This window comes from Coregonus lavaretus, assembly GCF_964263955.1.
Source record: "Coregonus lavaretus genome assembly, chromosome: 11".
In the NCBI taxonomy this organism is placed as follows: Eukaryota; Metazoa; Chordata; class Actinopteri; order Salmoniformes; family Salmonidae; genus Coregonus; species Coregonus lavaretus.
The window spans coordinates 30,360,049-30,373,344 of NC_139998.1; the positions used below are offsets into that span (position 1 = coordinate 30,360,049).

The 13,296-nt window shown below is 45.3% G+C and overlaps 1 protein-coding gene across 2 annotated transcripts in view; it reads right to left on the reverse strand.

The window, feature by feature from the left end:
* The window catches only part of LOC311136816 (FERM domain-containing protein 5-like), a gene marked incomplete at both ends in the record, with an annotated part of 101,543 nt that overhangs the window by 25,875 nt on the left and 62,372 nt on the right, over positions 1 to 13,296 (reverse strand). The gene's annotated exons all lie outside the window — the stretch shown is intronic.

The following is a 13,296-nucleotide window of genomic DNA, read 5'->3' on the forward strand; positions in this document are numbered from 1 at the left end:
TGTGGAGACATCTAGGATTCATCCAATATTGATGACAGCCACCACAGCCATCTGCTGAGTCTGGGCCAGAAGCCCTCCATAGCTGAGGAACAATGAGAGAGTGGATTAAGTGTGCTGAGATCTGGCTGGGTTAGACTGATGGACTGGCCCAGTGTGGTGACCCTCCCTTGCTTGCGTGTGGGCATGCTGCCCTCAGAGCAGCAGTCTGGCACACCACACAGTGGCACAGAGGACTGGGCACAGTGGGCACACTCCTCCACTGACTCTCTACTGCACATCTGATGCCCCCGTCAGTCTCCTATATTCTCCACAGCCAAAGGTGCGATTCCTATGGACTAACTCAGCCTCCCTATGGAGTCCAGACCCTCTACACTGAGTTTAATGCAAGTGTTTCTTCTCCCTAAAATTACTGTACCTCTAGGCCTGTACATTTAGAGAGACAAATGGTGTGTTACAGCACCTCTGCGTGATATTCTAAAGTTTAATGAAGGTTAACCAAGTATCACACAGTATAAGTATGATGATTGGTCAAACTCATAATACTCTATATACAGTATACTATGCTGAGAAGAATTGCATATGATAGATGGCAAACAGAAGGGATTTAACGGCATTAATTAAGGTCCCGGGTTTAAACTAAGCTAACATATGGAACTGTTTTAAGATGGTCATACCAAGGATCATTTTAGCTATTTGATTTAGAATGTTAGGACTGCTGTAAGTATCCCCCCAAAATACGTAATGCTATTAGCCCATAGAAACGCATTGAATAACATATTCATACATGGCAAAACAGACAGTAAAAAAATAAATCTAAAGGAAGTATGCTTTGACGTGTCTGTCCTTGTGGTCCTCTGTAGCTCAGCTGGTAGAGCACGGCGCTTGTAACGCCAAGGTAGTGGGTTCGATCACCGGGACCACCCATACACAAAAAATGTGTATGCGCGCATGACTGTAAGTCGCTTTGGATAAAAGTGTCTGCTAAATGTCATATTATTATTATATGGTTTTTGCGACTGCACTTGAAGAAACTTTCAAAGTTCTTGAAATGTTCCGTATTGACTGACCTTCATGTCTTAAAGTAATGATGGACTGTCATTTCTCTTTGCTTATTTGAGCTGCTCTTGCCATAATATGGACTTGGTCTTTTACTAAATAGGGCTGTATCTTCTGTATACCACCCCTACCTTGTCACAACACAACTGACTGGCTCAAATGCAGTAAGAAGGAAATAAATTCCTCAAATTAACATTTAATAAGGCACACCTGTTAATTGGAATGCATTCCAGGTGACTACCTCATGAAGCTGGTTGAGAGAATGCCAAGAGTGTGCAAAGCTGTCATCAAGGCAAAGGGCAGCTACTTTGAAGAATCTCAAATATAAAAAATTTATTTTGATTTGTTTAACACCTTTCTGGTTATTATATGATTCCATATGTGTTATTTCATAGTTTTGATGTCTTCACTATTATTCTACAATGTAGAAAACAGTAAAAATAAAGAAAAACCCTGGAATGAGTAGGTGTGTCCAAACTTTTGACTGGTACTGCACTTCCATACATTCTTTTAACTGGTACCGGGCTACCTTAAGATGAGTCTTGTGAGGCAACATGTACGTGTTCGTGAGAGTCTCACCTTTCGATTATGGGGTCATATTAGTGTGTAGCCCAAATTGTTTGGACGCCTCAGATAGAAGTTTGCAGATAGGCGGTACCTACTTCAGACAAGTCCCGTGACGCTTCTGGGGGTCGTAGAGAAAAACGTAGAACACCATCGTGCTCGTGAGAGCCTCATCTTTCCATAGAGGGGTCATATTAGCATTAGTTCATAGCCAAAACCGTTCGGGTAGTCACTCAAACCAACATGTTTTCCATAATAATATCCACCCTCTCTGAATTATTCCAGAAAGATACGTTATTTGGATTTCCAGCAAACATTGCACACTACCATAATAAGTTGTTTTCCCTCTGGTGGAGCTTAAGGCATTTGTAAGGGCTGCTGGTATTAGCATAAGCACACACCAGGGATGATTACAGCTCATTGGAACAGGGTGGTGATCCATCCAGCAGGCAAGGCAACTAATACACATCTCTACCTACAACCTGGGAGTTATATACTGCAGACTCAGTCAGGCTGTCAGCTTAACACTGTGTCTGTTAGTCAGCTAACTAGAATAATGGCAGTGGTTCTGTGATAAGCATATGTACTGAAACTGGGTGGACTAGAATTCTGACACACTGGAACCCCTCACAGATTACTGTGCAACATCAGGAAACTACAGTCTAAATTATTACAATTATTACAATATCATGAATCAGTACCAATGTAAAAAGTCATCTTCAAAGCAATGCTATAACAGAAAAGAAATGCAATCAATAAATGTGAATGATCTATTTATCACTCAGTGCCATTGCATTTTAATAGCTGAAGAGGATATACACATTCAGGTGCTGAAGCTGTGGCTTCTAGGCATGACATGTGTGACATATTAAGAGGATTGCATCTCCCAGTCTTACTAATAACTGTGATGTGGATGAGGAGGTGATACATCAGTGCCAGGGAGAGAACTGAGATTAATGGTGGAGCTGATCGCTCCACTGTCCTCCCTCTCCTTCTCCCTCCCCATGCCAGGGACAAACAGGCCTCACGTGCCACCTCACACCCTCCCCACTGGCTCACTTGGGGCCGTTTAATGGAGCTTTGTAATGGGGTCAGTCAACACACATGCTCCTCACAATCAAACTCATATAAACTCATAAGTCTTCACGCAAACTTTTAAAGGAACACGCTTCAAGGTCAAGCATATCATGTGTCAGATGAATCTGTCACACTGCTATTGATAACATGTCAGCCAATGAGGACTGTTTAGTGACCTTGGATGGGATGATAATGTGGTTAATCCACATTTGTATCTACAGCACATCCATATCTCTAGCATTTCCCACTGTCTACATTTGCATAGCAACCAGAGATGTTCATGATGCCCTCAGCGTAGTCAGAGCTCTGCATGTCTATTTTTGGTTGTCTGACAGATGGGAGTAGTCGACCTTAAATGCATACGATTGAAGCATGCAAAGCACAACGTGATGTGTGGGTGAACAGCAGAGGATTCCCTAAATGAGCTCCTGACACAGAGGGGGCTTAGGCCTGCTGGGAATAAGACACATCTGGCCATGCGTGGGTAACATGCTGCTGTTGGCCTGGACACCACCTGATGGCTGCTGCTGCTACTGGATCTCACTGGATCTCTCCAGTCCAGAGGACAAGAAGACATGTCCCTTCCCCTCACCATTAAGAACAGTATGACCCTTGAGCTGTGAGCGGAGGTCACCTCAGGCCAGGCTAGACCAGGGCAGTCTGGGCTGCTAGAGTCAGCCTCAGTCACTCTCTCTGTCCTCATTGGGCCTGTGATGGCAGAGGAAGTGTCTCTTCGAGCAGTAGTCTCCTCAATGTCATTACTCAGGCTCCAGATAACACACTTCATTAAGAGAGAGCCCTGTCAGAGAAGGCTTACCGGGTGCCTGCCGTGACTCTCCAGCCAAATATCAGTGCGAGCGAGCGCTGCTAACAGTCTGACCTTTGCACAGTAAGACTTAGAGCTCGCGGACCTCCATGGGCGATTGCCACTGTCACTTCTAGACCTCTCCCTCACATCCAGCTCACAACTCAACCCGACATGCCTGCTTACTCACCCCAGGCAAAAATAGAAGCATGAAAGGGCCAATGCATTGCGCAAGGACACACACGCTTATCGATTATGCATATTACATCATTATAAAATAGGTCAAAGATCCCTCAATAAGATCAATCACAGTCTCTCACTCTGAGTATTGACACAATATCCTGTCATAATAAAACATTCTTGTTCACCTTGCATATAGAATTAAACTTTGTTTATTCAACTTTAATAACTTGTAGTTTATAAAAGCAGTAAATAGACAATACACATTGTTCTGAGATGCACCGGCCTCAAAAAACACCACTGGGCAGAAATCCATGCCAAGGCGAGCCAATGACAAAGCAAAAAAGGCTGGAAGACAGTGCTGTATATGGGCAAACGATGACACATTGAGTCAGACAGGAAGCCTGGCTTTTGTTGCAGACAGCAAGTGTGTTAGTATTCCATAGCATTCCTCTCTCCCTCTCCCGCTACTTCTCCGCTCTCTCTCTCCCTCCCTCCCTGAGTCATCTCTCTACCCCACACAAAGCCGAGCTGCATTATTTCCCTCCAACAGGCTCTGTAATTATAGGATCTGTGTGACGGTGTGGTGGGAATAAAGGATCTAATGAATGATGCTGGTGAATTCCTAATTAAAACTAATGCAGCGTCTCTTCAGCTGGGTTGGTCATGGATTGTTAAAGGGTGTCGACCAAACTGCCAATAGAATCCACTGGTGTGACCATTGACTAACCAAATCAAATAGCATCTCCGATAAAGACACTGGTTGGTTCATGTGAACAGTGGTTGTTATTGTGGCAGTAGCATCTGGTGTGAAAACCTATGCATTCTGTTACCCCTCGTGACATTTTACAGTTGAGTGCACTCTTAGAAAAAAGGGTTACAAAAGGGTTCTTTGCTGTCCCCATAGGATAACCATTTTTGGTTCCAGGTAGAACCCTTTTTGGTTTCAGGTTTAACCCTTTTGGGTTCCATGTAGAACCCTCTGTGGAAAGGGTTCTACATGGAACCCAAAATAGTTCTACCTGGAACCCAAAAGGGTTCTTCAAAGGGTTCTCCTATGGGGACGGCCAAAGAAACCTTTTAAGTTCTAGATAGCACTTTTTTTCTAAGAATGTAGTAAGGGAGCCCTCTTTCCACACATCCTGTAAACAGATTGCATGCTCAGCCATCAAATCCAGAGGATGAATCATAATAGTGCTGGGGGGGAAAGAATCGATACAGTTACATAATCGGGATATTATTTTTGACGCTATATCGTATCGTATCATTTTGACAATATTGCAATATTATTTTTGCGCTAGTTGACTGTACCTGCACCAAAACTCCAGTATTTTTCCTTCATAGCTTGTTCTCCATCTTCTTTTTAAACAGGGGTCCAATTTGTTTTCAGCCCTTTTATTTTCATGACTGATCAAAACTCATTTTCTCATGGCTCTTTCTTGTCCCTCTGCAGCAAACATATGGTGAGCAATATGTTTGGAACACCGAATCACAATACAATCACAGTATCGAATCACAATACATATAGAATCGCAATACATATTGTATCGGCACCTAAGTATCGTGATAATATCGGATCGTGAGGTCCCTTGCAATTCCCAGCCTTAATTCATCATAAATCATACAAACATTTGGCTAAACCTGTGGCAAAATGCCTGTCCTGTACTAATACTACCATACGCATAAGTAGTAGCACAGCCAATAAAAGGTGGGATAATTCTATTAAATGTCAGACTGCTTCACAAGCGTTTTCCTCTCCTGTGTTCTCTCTGTTGGTTGCAATCTTAATTTTGTCATTAAACTGTAATGTACTGTACAATAGCTCACCCTGGAGGGAATGCTGCGCCAACAATAGCAAATCTTCCATGCAATGCACTTAACGTGTTTCCTTGTAAATGGTTGGGTTGCTTTAACTGACAAAAGATGAACAACCCCAGTCTCCATAATGTCTGTGTGTCCAAACAGACAGCCAGAGCTCCTGCAGGGTATGAGGCTTCACAGGACACAACGTTGATGGAACTCTAGCCAGATATTATAATGGAGCAGATAGCCATAGGCCTACAACGTATACGTACAATGATAGAATGACAAAAAGTCTGACCAGCAAAATAATCCCCAGGCCTGAAACAGCATCATTGCTACCCTATTTCCTAAGGGTCCCCTTGAGTACAATGCCCACTTTCCTTTCAGATTAATCATTAAAATGGGCTCCATGTCAACCTTGCAACACAGAACATTAATAAAAGATGGTTTCATTTTATAGCGAGGGGGAGGGAAACACGATGCTGTTGGCTTTTGTGTGACTGGTGTGTGTGTGTGTGTGTATGTGTGTGTGTGGTTTAAAGCACTGAGAGTACCAGGAGCGGTAGAGCCCTTGGGTAATTCTTCTGGTTTCATTAATAGATTACTTTCCTTAGCTTCGGGGCCTGTGGTGTGTGAGTGATTGCAGTGTTAATGTAGTGCACTCAACCTGTGTGAGGTTCAAGCTCAGGCTCTGCCGCCGCAGCAGCAGCATCACAGCATGGGGCCTGGGACCCAGAGCGCACCAACGCATGCATGCACGGCAACTTATCCAGAACCCATTACATACAGTACACACACAGCTCTGCTTGAAACGGAAAATCAACAATCAAGTTCTTAAGCCTTTCCAAGTAACAGCCGTGAAATGTAGAGAACAATTAATGATCACCCAGGAAATCTATAGGTTCTTTTAAACAGAGAACATAACATCAGACGGTTGTAAAGAGCAGATCGTTATGAGGTAGATTTATTAAATTAATTCTTAAGCACTCAAGACATTTATCAAGCACTTAAGCTTTATTGACCCCAGAGAGTATCCTTCAGAGATCTGCTGTGTTCTGCTGTAATGGGAATGTAAGTAAGCGGGGATACAGAGCACATTCTCCACTCAGCCACTTCCCCGTAGCGTCGCCTGCCAGGTTCATACTGTATGGTGGTGAAGACTGGGAACGAGGCCACAGACTTCCTCTAAATATTTCACCTGTACTGGGCTGGTGCTGCTCCTCTCCCCCAAATAAAACCCTGACCACCTGGTCTCCATCACACACTGGTCCCACTAGGAGAGGAGGCTAGGAGGCTGGGGTTAGAGGGGGATAAGCTGATTATTATGGGACCAGGGAGACGATGTTAGAATCTGTGGCTCAGACTCAGCAGCTAATTAAAACTTTAGAGCATCTATGATGACTCATACAGGATAAAATCACACAGGAAATAGAAAATAGTAAACCTATCTTAGTGCTTAGTCCCCCTCCTGTACTCCCTGTTCACCCATGACTGCATGGCCACACACGACTCCAACACCATCATGAAGTTTGCTGATGACACGAAAGTGGTAGGCCTGATCACCGACGGCGATGAGACAGCCTATAGGATGGAGGTTAGAGATGCCATGACAACAACATCTCCCTCAATGTCAGTAAGACCAAGGAGCTGATCGAGGACTACAGGACAAAGAGGGGAGAGCACGCCACCATCCACATCCAAGGGGCTGTAGTGGAGTGAATTGAGCGGTTCAAGTTCCTTGGCGTCCACATCACTAAGGACTTAACATGGTCCACACACACCCGCACAGTCGTGAAGTGGGCACGACAGCGCCTCTTCCCCCTCAGGAGGCTGAAAAGATTTGGCATTTGCCCTCGGATCCTCATTGGACCTCATCAGATCCCCTCACAGCGGCAGAGCTCCCTGCCATCCAAGACTTCTATATCAAGCGGTGTCAGAGGAAAGCCCGAAAAATGGCTCTCGGACCAACATGCTCCAAGACAGCGTCTACCCCCAATCCATAAGACTGCTAAATAGCCATAAGACTGATAAATAGTTAATGAATCGGTTACCCGGACTATCTTGCACTGACTCTATGCACACTCACAAGACTATACAGTATTAATACACTATATACACAGTCACTCACACACACTACACTGACACTCTCACACAAAACCCACACACATCCACATACACTACATACGCATACACACACATAACACACACACACACACATACCGACACAACCCAAAAAAGGGTTCCAGAAGGGTTATATGCGGAGGGATAGGGTTCTACCAAGAACCGTTTTGATCAGAATAACCCTTTTTGGAAGAAAAGGGTTCTTTGTAAGGCAAAGGGTTCTACATATAACCTTTAACATCTTAAGAACCATCTATCAACGCTCACATAGAATTTAAATTCCAAAACCTGTAATTTCCAGTTACCAGGGCTCTGTGTTTGTCACTGTGCCTACATGTACTGGAACCTCCAGAATGCTGTTGCATGTTGAGAGAATCAGGTTGTATTGTCCAGGAACTAGTTCCTGCAGCCTCCTAGCAGCCAGGGTTCCCACCAGCAGCATGATGCTCTGCTTGGAGAAAAAGCAAGCTGTTCACACTCACCAGGCAAAAAGTGGGCCATCAAAACACGACGGGAATTGATGATTTGAATACTAGACTCATGTAAACCATCTATCCAATCAGATTAAAACAAGAACATGTCCAGACGTCTTCAATCAGGTCCTAATAACATTCTGTACCATTCTTGTCAGTATCCTCCTGTCCACCCTCTCTGGAATGTCTTATTAAGTACACACAACTTAGCCATTAATTCCAACATTCAGAAGGGGGGAGCGGGACTGTACTGGAAGCAGGGGCCTGACCTAGACTGGGACAGATGTGCCCTTGTCACAACTCAGGAGACTGGGTTCTGTAAGAGAGAGCCTGGTCTATCTTAATCATTTATTGAGGAGATTGTGGCTCCCCGGGGCCTCCATTAACGCGTTGGCACGTGAAGCCGCGGTGCGCCTCTCACGCCTGCATGCACAAGGAGCCAGTCTCCAGGGCCAAACAGCTTTCTGCATTTTCATGGCTGGATTCACCAGTGGTAAGTGATCTCTCCTGAGGCTTGGGAAACAATAGAGGGGATAAAGTGGCACCATGGAACTCCCTGCCTCTCCACATGGAAACCTGAGGTAGCCAGAGGAACTCCAGTCCTGAGGCAGGAGCTGTACTGTACTGCATGCCACTTCACCACTTCCCTTCTGTCTTCTCCAGTGAGCCTGCCGGTATTGGTGGATTCATATAATACAGTTTGTAGGAAAAAAACGATCATATGTTATTATCTGCAGTCAAGCACACTCAGTCAAATCCATGCAGCGCTACAGTGTGTTGCTTCAACTGCAAGCTGGTAACAGTCCACAAAACCACAATGACATCAAAATGACTAGACATGTAATTGAACAGAAGGACCATCTCCCTCAGCAAGGTCAGAGGTACCAGGGTATAACCTTCACAGCTATTTTTGCCCGTTCTTTTTCAGTAGGTCCAATGGAACATAGTTTTACAGGGAGAAGAGTGGATTTGTCGAGCTGAGATCATGTAGGCCTACGGCAGAAGTGACTTATTCAGCATAGAGATAGAAATCAAGCTTTCCGCCCCCTCACTACCCGGAGGCTGCAATTTACTCCTGAGCTTTTTGATAGCTTCTTCACTTCTCTCCGTTTATAGTTTTTTCCCTTCTGTTGATTACAGAAATATTCGTATTGTATCCCTGAGAAACAGCACTGACCGCAACTATCAGTCAGTGAATGTGCAGTTTACTTGTAATACTGTATGTTGAGCTGATTCCTCTATAAAATAAATATAAAAGTGCATTGGATCACAGTGTGAGGATGGGCCAGATGGGGCAACTAATCTCAGTAGATGAGGGTTTGAGGGGTGTTGTTGACTAAAGGGATCTCTGTGCTGTGTGTGCTGTTTGTGTACAGTTGCTGTGAAGAAAGAGAAAGTTAGAGAAAAGACTGCAGCAGCTGCAAAGTTCAAGAGATGTGCATTTGGCATAGTCCACCTTATACATATGGATGAGGTGGAGGAAGGTTTTGGCATGGTATCCACAGAGGCATTAAAATAGCCAGAGCTGCGCAAAAGTCTTAATTATGCAAAAAGGAAGAGAGCCTCCTGCTCTGACCACAGTGAGCAGCACAGACTGGTGACATGTTATCCATCTATTGTAGCACTAAGAGGATACAGACAGCACATCAGGGAGGCAGCCAACACCAGGCCTGGATCTGATGAACACAACAAGCTCTCTGATTGGCTCAGTGGGCATTCCAGTGGCATCCCTTACATAGAACTGTCAGAGATGTAGTGTACACACAGACAAGGATATGCTTCATACTGTATATCAGACTGCTCACAGACAGGAGGTGTCTTTGGTTTTGGGACTGTTGTATCCCCACAAAAAAACACAGCACTATGATCCTTTGTGCACACACACATACAGAAGCATACACACACACACACACACACACACGTGCACGCACGCACAAACACGCAGGCGCACACACAAAATGTGACAAATAAATGCGCACTTATAGTCTAAAGTAGCCTGGCCTCACCTTGAGTCCACCACGCTCTGTTGAAGCAATTTATCAAACAGCACAGACTAGGTGATGCCCCTGTCATCACTCTTCTGTTCACCACCCTGGCCAGGCTCTGGGCAGATCTATTTTGGACAAGGTGGCCACATGTTGAGGCTGTGTTGGGTAACTTTATGTGACAGGGGAAAGGCCAGTCCCCTGGAGAAAACTCTCTTAGAGGGAGAAACCAAGAGGAACATGTCTATTGGAGGGAACCAAACTGCCCCTGATACAGCCCCACAGTAGGCTACTGTATACAAATCAAATCAAAGTTAATTGGTCGCGTACACAGATCTGCAGATGTTATCGCAGGTGCAGTGAAGTGATTGTGTTTCTAGCTCCAACAGTGCAGTAATACCTAGCAATACAAAACAATACACACATCATCCAAAAAAAGAACAAAAAAATTAAAATAAGAAGGAAATTAAGAATTATCAGAATGAGCAATGTCAGAGTCTGGAATATAAATAAATATATATATATATATATATATATACATATAATGGTGAGTATAGACAGTATGGACAGTATATGAATAGAAAAGGTGTGTGCAGAAGTAGTTATATAGGATGAGCCATGAGAATACATTATATACATATAAAGTATGTAAAACAGTATGTAAACATTATTAAAGTGACCAGTGTTCAATAACTATATGTACATAGGGCAGCAGTCTCTAAGGTGCAGGGTAGAGTACAGGGTGGTAGCCAGCTAGTAACAGTGACTAAGATTCAGGGCAGGGTACTGAGCGGAGGCCGGCTAGTTGTGACTGTTTAAAAGTCAGATGGCCTGGCGTTAGAAGCTCTTTATCAGTCTCTCGGTCCCAGCTTTGATGCACCTGTACTGTCTCCGCCTTCTAGATGGTAGCGGGGTGAACAGGCCGTGTCACGGGTGGCTAAGGTCCTTGATGATCTTCTTGGCCATCCTGTGACACAGGTGCTGTAGATGTCCTGGAGGGCAGACAGTGTGCCCCCGGTGATGCGTTGGGCTGACCACACCACCCTCTGGAGAGCCCTGCGGTTGCGGACGGTGCAATTGCCGTACCAGGCGGTGATACAGCCCAACAGGATGCTCTCAATGGTACATCTGTGAGGGTCTTAGGGGCCAAGCCAAATTTCTTCAGCCTCCTGATCCTGAGGTTGAAGAGGTGCTATTGCGCCTTCTTCACCACAGTGTCTGTGTGAAGGGACCATTTCAGGTCGTCAGTGATGTGCACACCGAGGAACTTGAAGCTTTTGACTCTCTCCACTGCGGCCCCTTCGATGTGGATGGGGGCGTGCTCTCTCTGCTGTCTCCTGTAGTCCACGATTAGCTCCTTCATTTTGTTGACGTTGAGGTTATTTTCCTGGCACCACTCCGCCAGGGCTTTTACCTCATCCCTGTAGGCTGTCTCGTCATTGTTGGTAATCAGGCCTATCACTGATTGGTCGTCAGCAAACTTGGTGATTAAGTTGGAGATGTGCATGGCCATGCAGTCATGGGTGAACAGGGAGCTGAGCACGCACCCCTGTGGGGCCCCGTGTTGAGGATCAGCGTGGCGTTGGTGTTGTTTCCCGGAGAGTTCTTTCTTCCTGTCTGCACAATGGACGGAGAACCCCGCTGGCTGAATGGATGGGGACAATATATCCGGAGACCATGATTCCGTAAAACAGAGTATGTTATGGTCTCTCTAGAAGGAGATCCGCACCCTGAGCTCGTCTACTTTATTGTCCAGGGACTGAACGTTAGCAAGTAATATATTCTGAATCGGTGGATAGTATGCACGCCGTCTGAGTCTGACTAGGGCGTCACTCCTTCTTCCTCTTCTCTGGCGTTAGCATTTTGGTGCAGCTGCCAGGATGAATAGAGCTGCCTCTGGAAGTTCAAACAAAGATCCAGGTCGGGGAAGTCGAATTTCTGCTCATATTTCTGGTGCGTGACCGCCGATCTAATATCCAAAAGTTATTTTCAGCTGTGGGTAATAATAACAAAAAACGTTCTGAGCAAATAATGTAAGAAATAACAAAACATATAACCCCCCGTGTGTAGTCCCCTGTAGCTCAGTTGGAAGAGCATGGCGCTTGCAACGCCAGGGTTGTGGGTTTGTTTCCCACGGGGGTATGAAAATGTATGCACTCACTAACTGTAAGTCGCTCTGGATAAGAGCGTCTGCTAAATGACTAAAATTTAAATATAAAAATACTGCAAAGTTGGCTAGGAGCAAGAAACAGGACGACCGTGTCTGTCAGCACCATATCAGTCCTCTGCTCTTCAAATGTTCTGTCTGCACTCCACACAACATTGTATGGAGCCCAGGGTATATTCCAACTGAGACATCATGGGAAAGCCACAAAGATTCTGCTACTGTCAAAACACAGCATGGGAATCTCTGTTTTTAGAGACGAGGCTGAGGTGGTTCAACAACATGTTCATGATGTACTGTAGTTTTAATATAAACCAGACCTATATATGGCTCCATATTCACACATCAGTTGGCCTGAGCCTTCCACCCATCCCTTCTATGTAAGGAGAGAGTAACTGTTGAAATGCACATCCACACTGAGCTATTCTGTCACGCTTGGTGTAGGTGGGTGATGTGGTGGAATCAGACGCAGGACACCGGAGTATAGTCCACAAGACTTTAGTATAAATCCAAACACGGAAAATACTAATACAATAGCCAAAGGCGAAACAAATACGCACAAAGGCAAAACGAAACCAAAAGCGCACCAGACAAGTGCGTAAACTCTCCAAAACAGTGGAGGGAAGCTCAACCGAGCGAACATGTAGAAACCCTACACACGACTGACAAAATCCAATAACACACAACACTAGACAAACACAACGAGAAACTTATAGGACACTAATACGCCAAATGAGAAACAGGTGTGAAAACAAACAGACCAAAGCAAACGAAATTGAAACATACAACGGTGGCAGCTAGAATTCCGGAGACGACGAACGCCGAAGCCTGCCCGAACAAGGGAGAGAGGCAGCCTCGGCCGAAACCGTGACAGTACCCCCCCCTTGACGCGCGGCTCCAGACGTGTGCCGACTCCGGCCTCGGGGACGACCCGGAGGACGTGGAGCAGGGCGCGTCGGATGCCCCCGATGGAATTCCGTCAGGAGCGACGGGTCCAAAATGTCTCTCCTCGGCACCCAGCACCGCTCCTCCGGACCGTACCCCTCCCACTCCACTAGATACTGGAGA